Source organism: Lycium barbarum, chromosome 12 (genome assembly GCF_019175385.1).
Source record: "Lycium barbarum isolate Lr01 chromosome 12, ASM1917538v2, whole genome shotgun sequence".
NCBI lineage: Eukaryota > Viridiplantae > Streptophyta > Magnoliopsida > Solanales > Solanaceae > Lycium > Lycium barbarum.
The window spans coordinates 20,290,472-20,302,622 of record NC_083348.1 but is presented as its reverse complement, the minus strand read 5'-3'; the positions used below and the strand labels follow the sequence as shown (position 1 = coordinate 20,302,622).

Sequence of the window (12,151 nt, the reverse complement as noted above, 5' to 3'; positions counted from 1 at the left end):
TTCGGGTCAATCGGAGTTAGTATACGGAAGTTACAAACTTTTGAAGTACAGAACTTTCTAAAGGCATTTCAGAAGCTCTTTTCGGAAATTCGAGTGACCTTCATATTAGGGGAACTTTCAAATAACATTATGGGTCAAATCAAATAGAGACTTTAGGACCATATCTACGTATCAAAATATTCATAAAAGACTTTAGTCATATCGATTCTCTTTCGAACAACATTCGGAAACATAACAACTAGAATCTTCGAACATCATAAATACGTATCAAGCCATATGGAATAGCTTATGGAAGTCAAACATATTAGCCATCCTAGTGGCCCTAAGAATAGGATTTTATTTAGAAGCATACATATACGTTATTTGTTCATTTCACAAAGGTCATGCCAAAAGAAAAAAAGATAGGTTTTACATACCGTTTGTCGTCTGTACCAATTCAATAATTTAAACTCGTCTCGATTGGCACTTCAACCTATAACAATGGTAGCATTGCCATCAAATTGGTGGTTGCTAGTAAACGATAACTCGTTCTTGTATAAAAACAAGTGGGCAGCACTTCCACTACTTGCATACATCCACAACTCACATACGAGGTCAACAACATCAATAACAAGACACAACTCAAGGACATAACAAAATCAGCCCCATATGCACTACATACACCATTGCTATCATTCTTTCTCTTTACATCCATGGAGTACAACAACCACAACAACAAAGTGATTAATACACTAATTTCTTATGTTTATCCAGCCCCTTTAACAATGTTAGACCAGTCATCAAGAACAGCCCATACTCCAGCAAATACACTACATATATTGTACATAATCATAACTATAATCCCTGCATTTCGACTCAACAAGAGCAGCCACGAAAATTACAACAAACAGCCCCCAAAATGTCACTACAAAACAGCCACGAAATTTATAACAAGCAGCCCCAAAACAGCCACAAAATTCATCACAAAACAGCCATGAAATTCATCACAAAACAGCCACGAAATTCATTACAAAACAGCCCTTAGTTACCACATAACAATGACCGATAATCTCACGAACATCTAAGAATATACCAAGCAGATCGACACACTTCGCATACGATATTTTATACGCTTCTTTCCTCCAAGTTTGATGATTCACATCAGCAACAACATCAACCTCTATATGCAAGAAAACTATCGTAACATTACAACAAGTTCTAAAACAGCCCCATCCATTATAACGTCACAATACAATTCTTAACTATCCTTAGTTCTCCAATCCCTCAAGAACAGCCCCTAACTACAATTTAACCGTAACAATGACAACCTCAAATAACCATATAATCACATGAGATTTTCCACCAAAAACCTTATCAAAACATCCCACAACAACAACAACATCAACTATTATATGCAAAGAAACTGCTCTAATTTCACAACAAGTTCTAACATGATTTAAACTTTCCTTTCACCTTTTACACATAATCCATAACATTAATAACAACAACCATCCATTGTACAAGAATTGCTTCAATTTTGTTTCAATAGGAAACCCAAAACAGTCCATCAACACTACAACATCGAAATACAATTTTCTACCTTTATTCCACAAAATCACAAACATATGGAATCAAGTATAATTTTTACCATTGACAACAGCCCCTATACATGTCAATAACCATATTCCCAGCCCTTCAATATAAACAATTATCTACAAATATCATACCATAATAGTGACAACACTAATCAAACTCAACCCAATTAAAACAACTCCAAATCTGCCCATTTTTAATGCCAACTTTAATCAAAAAAAATTCTTACTTCCAACTTCACATAATACAACTTAATAGATCCATTACAACATCATTAACTCCAATCTTATAACAAAAGAAAACAAAATCTTACCTTAATTTGGCTAGAAGTTGTGAAATGAAATAATACTTGTTCTTGTTGCTCCAAATGACTAATCCACGTTATTAAGCCTTCCTAACTGGTTGGAATACTTTGAAAATCTGATTTTTTTGATCAAGAAATTCGAGCTCCAATTTTGCTAGCCATGGCCGAATGCCATGGCTTGTGTCTTCTCTCTCTCTCTAGCTTGTTGTGGAAGATGAAATGAGGGTTTGGATGGACTTGTGAGTCATTATTTTCCCATTTAGATGCAGCTCATGGGCTGGACATGTGGCCCACCCAAGGCTTGAGCCAATTAAATTTGGCCACATGTCTTGGTGGGGCCCACTTTGTGCACTAATGACTTGTTTAGTGAAAAATTTAAATTTTAACCCCCACTTAATAATCTAATCATGGTAAATTAATCCCAACTTTCCATTAATATTTTTACACTAAGTAAAATTCATAAACAATTCATTTTCTAATAGAGACCGGAAATTAAAGATTTTTTGTTTCGTGCCCGAAAATGATCCCGTCTTTAACTTGAGTCGATTCTCTTGCGAATAACGCGACGTATAAAAATACGGGATATAACATCCTCCCCCCCTTTAGAACATTCGTCTTCGAATATTAAACGAGTCGCATAGGGTCTTACAAAAATTTTGGGGGAATCTCTTTTATTGCTATCACATGTAGTCTCTTTCTTAGCATACCAATATTCTTGTACAACTTGTATAAAATATATTCAATCTTAGTCGTAGTCTTTCCTTCTCTTGGTTCATTCTGCTTTTCATATCTCACCCTCCTTTTATTTCTAGGAAAATTTTGGCAGAGTTTCCTCTGTATTTCTTACTATCCCAAAACCTGCACACAGGAAATACCAACAAAGCCTCACAGGGCCAACATATATATGTATACATTATATCGTATCATAGCCGCACAGGGATCCCAATTTCAAGTAAAAGTATAAAGATGTCGAAACTTACCTCACATATCACACCCCGAGACGTACCTGATCCTTAACGATCTGTCCTGTTATACCTTCCTATCTACCTTTCCTTTCATTCCTCAACTTTACATTTCAATCATACTTCAATATTCTTATCTTATTCGACATGCGTCTTTCATACCATTGCTTACCTGTGTACTTTGTAACTTTCAATATCATCAGTCATTTTCGTCGGGCGATGCCGTTCTTCAGCTGAAATCGAGGGTTAGTATAAGGAATTTCATTTCCTATGGCTGGGCTCTATCGCACGATCTTAGATATGAAAGAAAGGTAACATCCTAAATGTCCTGTAGCTTCCTGTTTATAGATGTGGTGCACAACACACCGATAAACAAGACTCTACTAGACATGGCCTGTAGACATTCCGAGGACAAACCGCTCTGATACCACTTCTGTCACGACCCAGCCCCGTGGGCCGCGACTGGTGTCCTATTTGGACACCCAAACGAACTTACGTACCAGATCGACATATCAAAGGTTTATTCAAACTTATCATACGTCATTTTAAACAGATACTGAAAACAGATATCATCTTAAGCGGTCACCCGTACAGAAATATCATACCGAAAACCGATAGGCTGGCGGAATACACATCGCCCGGATACACATACATATACAAACATATGGGCCGTTTTGGCCATAATAGCAAACGGGACCGCTTAAGGCACAAATCACAAACATAATCGAACAAACATGACCCATGACCCACATATATGACTACAGGCCTCTACAAACCATAACAGAACATATGACGGGACAGGGCCCCGCCGTACCCCAGATAGTCATACATACATATACAGAGACATATACAATGAAAGGTCTTTACCAAAAGTATGGGCTCCGAGTCAAAGGAGCACTCCAAAGTAGCAAAATGTATCCTACATGGGCGAGTCACCAGAAAAAAACGTCTGTACCTGCGGGCATGAAACGCAGCCCCCGAAGAAAGGGGGTCAGTACGAAATATGTACTGAGTATGTAAAGCATGAAGTACAGTAAACCAAATCAGAACTGAAATAGGGAGTATGGAAAGAGGTTACAAAATCAGTATATCAAACCTGTTTTAAAAACATAAATAATGCAAATAAAATCATGCACAAGGCTCAGGAACGTGGTCGCCACTCCGACACTGGCGCCACAACACATCATACTCCAGAAGGTTTCAAATCTCCGTACAATCCCCGAACATATCATATCATCACATCATATCAAAACATCAGAACATATCATATGCCATATCACATCATACCGCCGTATATAAGCGGTACCCGGCCCTATGGCGAGGTCTCGGGAACCGCAACACATCATACTGCCGAATATACATAGTGCGCACGATCACAAAACCGGCCCGGGATCCGGCGAGCGATATCATAGTAGTAGGCACGAGCAGAGTAGTGCGGAAACCATATGCATATAAATAAATAAATTTCAAAACTCAATAAACAAATATATTTACGGCATCCGAAGGCTCAGAAATCAGTTTCGGGTCAATCGGAGTTAGTATACGGAAGTTACAAACTTTTGAAGTACAGAACTTTCTAAAGGCATTTCAGAAGCTCTTTTCGGAAATTCGAGTGACCTTCATATTAGGGGAACTTTCAAATAACATTATGGGTCAAATCAAATAGAGACTTTAGGACCATATCTACGTATCAAAATATTCATAAAAGACTTTAGTCATATCGATTCTCTTTCGAACAACATTCGGAAACATAACAACTAGAATCTTCGAACATCATAAATACGTATCAAGCCACATGGAATAGCTTAAGGAAGTCAAACATATTAGCCATCCTAGTGGCCCTAAGAATAGGATTTTCTTTAGAAGCATACATATACGTTATTTGTTCATTTCATAAAGGTCATGCCAAAAGAAAAAAAGGTAGGCTTTACATACCGTTTGTCGTCTGTACCAATTCAATAATTTAAACTCGTCTCGATTGGCACTTCAACCTATAACAATGGTAGCATGTCCGTCAAATTGGTGGTTGCTAGTAAACGATAACTCGTTCTTGTATAAAAACAAGTGGGCAGCACTTCCACTACTTGCATACATCCACAACTCACATACGAGGTCAACAACATCAATAACAAGACACAACTCAAGGACATAACAAAATCAGCCTCATATGCACTACATACACCATTGCTATCATTCTTTCTCTTTACATCCATGGAGTACAACAACCACAACAACAAAGTGATTAATACACTAATTTCTTATGTTTATCCAGCCCCCTTAACAATGTTAGACCAGCCATCAAGAACAGCCCATACTCCAGCAAATATACTACATATATTGTACATAATCATAACTATAATCCCTGCATTTCGACTCAACAAGAGCAGCCACGAAAATTACAACAAACAGCCCCCAAAATGTCACTACAAAACAGCCACGAAATTTATAACAAGCAGCCCCAAAACAGCCACAAAATTCATCACAAAACAGCCATGAAATTCATCACAAAACAGCCACGAAATTCATTACAAAACAGCCCTTAGTTACCACATAACAATGACCGATAATCTCACGAACATCTAAGAATATACCAAGCAGATCGACACACTTCGCATACGATATTTTATACGCTTCTTTCCTCCAAGTTTGGTGATTCACATCAGCAACAACATAGCAACAACATCAACCTCTATATGCAAGAAAACTATCGTAACATTACAACAAGTTCTAAAACAGCCCCATCCATTATAACGTCACAATACAATTCTTAACTATCCTTAGTTCTCCAATTCCTCAAGAACAGCCCCTAACTACAATTTAACCATAACAATGACAAATCTCAAATAACCATATAATCACATGAGATTTTCCACCAAAAACCTTATCAAAACAGCCCACAACAACAACAACATCAACAATTATATGCAAGGAAACTGCTCTAATTTCACAACAAGTTCTAACATGATTTAAACTTTCCTTTCACCTTTTACACATAATCCATAACATTAATAACAACAACTATCCATTGTACAAGAATTACTTCAATTTTGTTTCAATAGGAAACCCAAAACAGTCCATCAACACTACAACATCGAAATACGATTTTCTACCTTTATTCCACAAAATCACAAACACATGGAATCAAGTATAATTTTTACCATTGACAACAGCCCCTATACATGTCAATAACCATATTTCCATCCCTTCAATATAAACAATTATCTACAAATATCATACCATAATAGTGACAACACTAATCAAACTCAACCCAATTAAAACAACTCCAAATCTGCCCATTTTTAATGCCAACTTTAATCAAAAAAAATTCTTACTTCCAACTTCACATAATACAACTTAATAGATCCATTACAACATCATTAACTCCAATCTTATAACAAAAGAAAACGAAATCTTACCTTAATTTGGCTAGAAGTTGTGAAATGAAATAATACTTGTTCTTGTTGCTCCAAATGACTAATCCACGTTATTATAGCCTTCCTAACTGGTTGGAATACTTTGAAAATCTGATTTTTTTGATCAAGAAATTCGAGCTCCAATTTTGCTAGCCATGGCCGAATGCCATGGCTTGTGTCTTCTCTCTCTCTCTCTAGCTTGTTGTGGAAGATGAAATGAGGCTTTGGGTGGACTTGTGAGTCATTATTTTCCCATTTAGATGCAGCTCATGGGCTGGACACGTGGCCCACCCAAGGCTTGAGCCAATTAAATTTGGCCACATGTCTTGGTGGGGCCCACTTTGTGCACTAATGACTTGTTTAGTGAAAAAATTAAATTTTAACCCCCACTTAATAATCTAATCATGGTAAATTAATCCCAACTTTCCATTAATATTTTTACACTAAGTAAAATTCATAAACAATTCATTTTCTAATAGAGACCGGAAATTAAAAAATTTCTGTTTCGTGCCCGAAAATGATCCCGTCTTTAACTTGAGTCGATTCTCTTGCGAATAACTCGACGTATAAAAATACGGAATATAACAACTTCCCCCCTTAAGGACGTACTTATACCATTATCTATTTATATTCCGCTCTATGTCCCTATTTCTAATCTCAAATTCATCCGATCCTTTTTCCAATTCACTTGGTATACTGTACCATACTCATGCTCCTCCTGAATAGTTATTGTGCCCCAAGTCGTTAGATGGTAGTGGATTCTTTCCTCTCCTTGTAAAGCTTAGAACCCCTTCCTAGCAATAGCCACCTTCTTTAATCGTTTAATTTGTGTACCCCTCTTAACCATCCAGTCATGAAGCTAGTCATGAGGATGTACAGGGTACATGAACTCCTGGACACCACTCTTGGGCTTTAGTCTTTGTGCTACAATGCCAGTCTATCATGGTCCATAGCAGATTTCCCTAAGGTATAAAAGTACTGTAGTCATGTGAGCTTACCTTAGACCAAGTGTTTCTACTCTCATCCCTTTGCTTATAGTCAATTTCAAGCCTTATCCTTGGCGTCGACTTTATTGTTTCCGTCTTAATAATTCCTTTTTATTCATTCCTTCTCAATTTACCTTATTACCTTCCGTTATAATCAATCCTCCAGTCCTCGCACGAGGAACCTGTTATACCCCGTACATTTATACGACAAATTATCCGCAAGCAAATCGACTCAATTTAAAGGCGGAATTATTTTCGGACATGAAATAAGAGCTTTTAATTTTCAACTTTGATTATCACAAAAATTGTTTATAAATTTTACTTGGTATAAAAATATTACTAGAGATTAGGAAATAATTAATTATGAGTATATTACTAAGTGGGGATTAATGATTAATTAAGCTAATTAGACCGCTAAGTGGGCCCCACGACACATGGCGGAATTCGATTGGCGATTAAATAAAAAGTGGACACATGTCACAAAAGTGGACACATGTCAAAAAGTGGACACATGTCACAAGTGTGGACACATGTCCACTTTATAGGAAGCATATAAATCCTAAAGTTGATGACTTTTAATTCATTACCAAGTACATAATTTCATGGAAGAAAAAAAAGAACTCCTAGCCATGGCTCCATGGCTATGGTAACAATTCCCTTTGAAGGCCACGACCATGGCTATGGCCAAGCAAGGAGCTCACGGCCAGCCCTTGGCAATTAGATGGTTAAATTTTCAATCACAATTGGAGGAGAAAGAATGAAGGAAGCTCACGGCCAAGATTGGTTTTAGCCAAATTTGTTAAGGTAAGGTTTAATACTTTCCTACATGTTTTAAAAATGATTAGTCTTTGTATGAATTGGTGAAGATGGAAGTAATGGCAAAGAATTGTGGATGTTGATGTTGGAGTATGAATTGAGCCGTGTAGAGGGCTGCTCTAATTAGGCGTGATAAATTAATTTTAAGTTGCATTATAGTTTTTGTTGTTGTCGTGGATTATATGATGAAGGAATGAAAAGAATTAGAAAGTTAAGGTTGAAGTTGTGTTGATATGAACATGCTGTTATCCTTATGGAGTTGAAATAATTGAAGATATGATTATATCTATATGTTGTTGTTGGTATTTCTGTGTCAACAGGAGAGCAATTGGAAATTCGGGATAGGCGAATATATAGGGGAAATGCTACCTGATTTCTGTTAAGTTTTTAGCTAATAGAAAACCCTAGACGAGAATGTGTAAACTAAAGGATAAGTCCTATAAACAATGGGCTATAGATTTGTGAACTAGAAAATATAGTTACTAACGATAACGTTACTCTTATATTAAATAGGCTAAAAGAGCGACGAGGCGAAAGGATTCACGAATAGTCGTTAACAGGTATGTAAAGTTGTCCCTTCTTTCTTTTGGCATGTCTTAGATCTATGTGATGAATGATATGAACTTTGGGATAATTCTATTCATAAGTTCCGAGTGTGATTCATGATTCTTATTCACTTCTTGATGTTAGAACTCTTAAGTGATTGAGCTCCCCTCTTCAGTTTCCTATACGATGGATAATAGTCGATATATATATATATAAGCTCCTATTCTGTTCTGAAGGGAACACCCATAAGGTGCCAGTTGAGTTGTGTATATGGTTTTACTAATGATTTCGAGGAAATTAGTTTTATACTAAAGGAAACATAAAGCTTGATTTTCAAAACCACTCCGAAGGGGGTGCGAGATTTTACTATTTCATTTCATTTACGATTTTTGTTTACATTCCATAGTATCATCTCTTTGTATTGATATTTGTGGATTAAGGTTGTGTTGACATGATTGTGATATTAAGCCGGAAGCGGCTGCCCGAAGGGGCCATCATTATTAAGCCAGAAGCGGCTGCCCGAAGGGGCCATCATTATTAAGCCGGAAGCGGCTGCCCGAAGGGGCCATCATTATTATGCCGGAAGCGGCTGTCCGAAGGGACTATTGTGTAATTATGCCGGAAGCGGCCGTCCAAAGGGACTATTGTGTTATTATGCCGGAAGCGGCCGTCCGAAGGGACTATTGTGTTATTAGCCGGAAGCGGCTACGAGTAAGATATTCTATATTTATATTGTGTATGCTAGAATTTGTGAAAAGGGCCACATAATATGGTTCAAAATGCTATTCCAGGTTACTCCCGGGTTGCTTTCTAAACTTGTTTACTGCTGTGTTTTCCTTGTTTTATGATTCAGTACTGCCTTACATATTCAGTACATATTCCGTATTGACCCCCTTTCTTCGGGGGGCTGCGTTTCATGCCCGTAGGTGCAGATACTCGCTTTGGTGATCCGCCATCTTAGGATTCCCTTTCTGCTATCTTGGAGAGCTCCGTTGTTCCGGAGTCTAGACTTTTGGGTTGAATCTTATGATATGTATGTATGTATATGTTATCCAGGGGTACGACGGGGCCCTGCCCCATCATATTTCAATGTTCGTACTCTTAGAGGTCTGTAGACATATGTGTGGGTTGTGTATGGGTTTTGTTCAGCTGTGTCTATGCGATGTGCTATGGTATGATGTTCGTCTATAGTGGCAGTCTTGTCGGCTTGCATACGATATTGATATGTGATGGCAGCCTTGTCGGCTTGCGTATTATTTCATGATATGACTAGTTGTGACTCCTCAGGAGACAGTGATCTGGAAGTATATATATATATATATATATATATGTGTGACGATGTTGCGAACTATGCAGTTCCTTTACAAGTTTTCGTATTGTCGTAGTTTCAGTGTGATTATATCTGATAGGTACGTGTACGGGTGTCCAGGTCGGGCACCAGTCGCGGCCTACGGGGATAGGTCGTGACAAAAGTGGTATCAAGCAGTTCGTCCTCGGAGTGTCTACAGACCGTGTCTAGTAGAGTCTTGTTTATCGGTGTGTTGTGCACCACATCTATAAACAGGAAGCTACATGACATTTAGGATATTACCTTTCTTTCATATCTAAGATCGTGCGATAGAGCCCAGCCATAGGAAATGAAATTCCTTATACTAACCTTTGATTTCAGCTGAAGAACGACATCGACAGAAGAAAGCGACCGATGATATTGGAAGCTACACCGTACGCGAGTAAGTTATGGTGCGAAAGAGGCGTGTTGGATAAGGTGGGGATATTGAAATATGATTGAAATGTGAGGTTAGAGGATGAAAAAGAAGGTGCATAGAAAAGTACAACAGAACAGATCGTTAAAGGATCAGGTACGTCTCGAGGTGCGATATGTGAGGTAAGTCCTGACACTTTTATACTTTTTCTGGAAATTGGGAGCCCTATGTGGCTGTGATACGATATGATATATGTGTACATATGTTGGCCCTGTGAGGCATTGTTGGTATTTCCTGCGTGCGGGTTCTGGGATAGTAAGAAATACAGAGGAAACTGTCACGACCCAACCCCGTAGGCCGTGACTAGTGCCCGAGTTGGACACTCATATCCCCTGTTAACTATAATCTTTTATAACCAGCATATTATGAACTTATTTGTATAAAAGGCAGGACGTTATTTTAAAGCTGTCACAATTCTGTATGTCGTAGGCACCTGTCTCCTGAGGAGTACGATCTTCAACAACAACATATATATATCTACACAAGCCGACAAGGCTGCCACTACACGCAACATCCCAAACATATATATATATATGCAAGCCGACAAGGCTGCCATTACGAATGGGTACGCCCCAAACATAAGTCGTATTCATACAACGCAACATCAACTATATACAGACCCACACATGTGTCCACAGACCTCTAAGAGTAATGACAGTATCATATGACGGGACAGCGCCCCGCCGTACCCCAAATAAACACATACATATACAACAAAAGGGAGTTATACCACAAGCTAGGCTCCGGAACAAAGGAGCACTTCAAAGTAGCAGAATAGATATTCTAGGCTGGCGGATCTCCGAAACGAGCGTCTGTACCTGCGGGCATGAACGCAGCCCCCCGAAGAAAAGGGGGTTAGTACGGAATGTGTACTGAGTATGTAAAGCATGAAATATAGCAATAGACTCACACTGAGACAAGGTGTGTAGGACCCAATGCAACAAACAGAATTTCATAAAACTTGCCTTTGAACATAAATCATAAGTGTCAACATCATATCCATGTCATTATAGAGTTTTGTAACCAAGGCTGAATAATTATTCTGTATATAACATATATAACGTGTCCCGGCCCTTTAGTGAGGGACTCGGTAATTATAATCATAGCATCATAACATAAACATATACGTGTCCCGGCCCTCTAGTGAGGGACTCGGTAATAAGGAATATATGCCCTCCTGGCCGCCATCTCCATATCATCATGTCATCATGTCATCATATCATCATCATATCATCATATCATCATCATATCATCATATCATTATATATATATATAACGTGTCCCGGCCCTCTAGTGAGGGGCTCGGTGAGTAATATAGTAAATATGCGCACGAAAACGTGTCCTGGCCCGGGACTCAGTGAAGGATATAGCGGTAAGCACGAGCAGAATAATAAGCAACCACATATATGCAATTCATCTTTTGAGACTCAATAGGTAAGTAACTAACCAGCTCTAAAGTGTCAGGATAACAATCATATTCAGTTCTTTTTAAATCTCATTACAAGTTATAGCAAGGAACGTTTCAGATTTCATGTACATGTATCAATTTGACATGGTGTAACTTTTGATAGTCAAGTATGCCTCTAATTATGCAATTCTTTAAGAGTAGGAACTTCTATACATCATTCATTAGTCAATCATATAGTAGGCTCGTGACCATAACATTACGGAATGAATAGAATCATAAGTCATGCTTGGAACTAGAGAGTAGAATTTACCCCAAGGTTCATATCATTTCTTACTTACGTCTAGGACATGCCAAAAGAAAGAAGGAAGAGGCTTTACATAC

The 12,151-nt window shown here is 38.1% G+C and overlaps 1 long non-coding RNA gene across 1 annotated transcript; it reads right to left on the bottom strand.

The window, feature by feature from the left end:
* Positions 1–3,478: 3,478 nt before the first annotated feature.
* Positions 3,479–6,498, bottom strand: LOC132623941 (uncharacterized). The gene is made up of 3 exons (XR_009576484.1): positions 6,255–6,498; positions 4,774–4,829; positions 3,479–3,793 (listed from the first exon to the last, which is right to left on the bottom strand). It is a non-coding gene; the product is annotated as an uncharacterized LOC132623941 (long non-coding RNA).
* Positions 6,499–12,151: the final 5,653 nt, after the last annotated feature.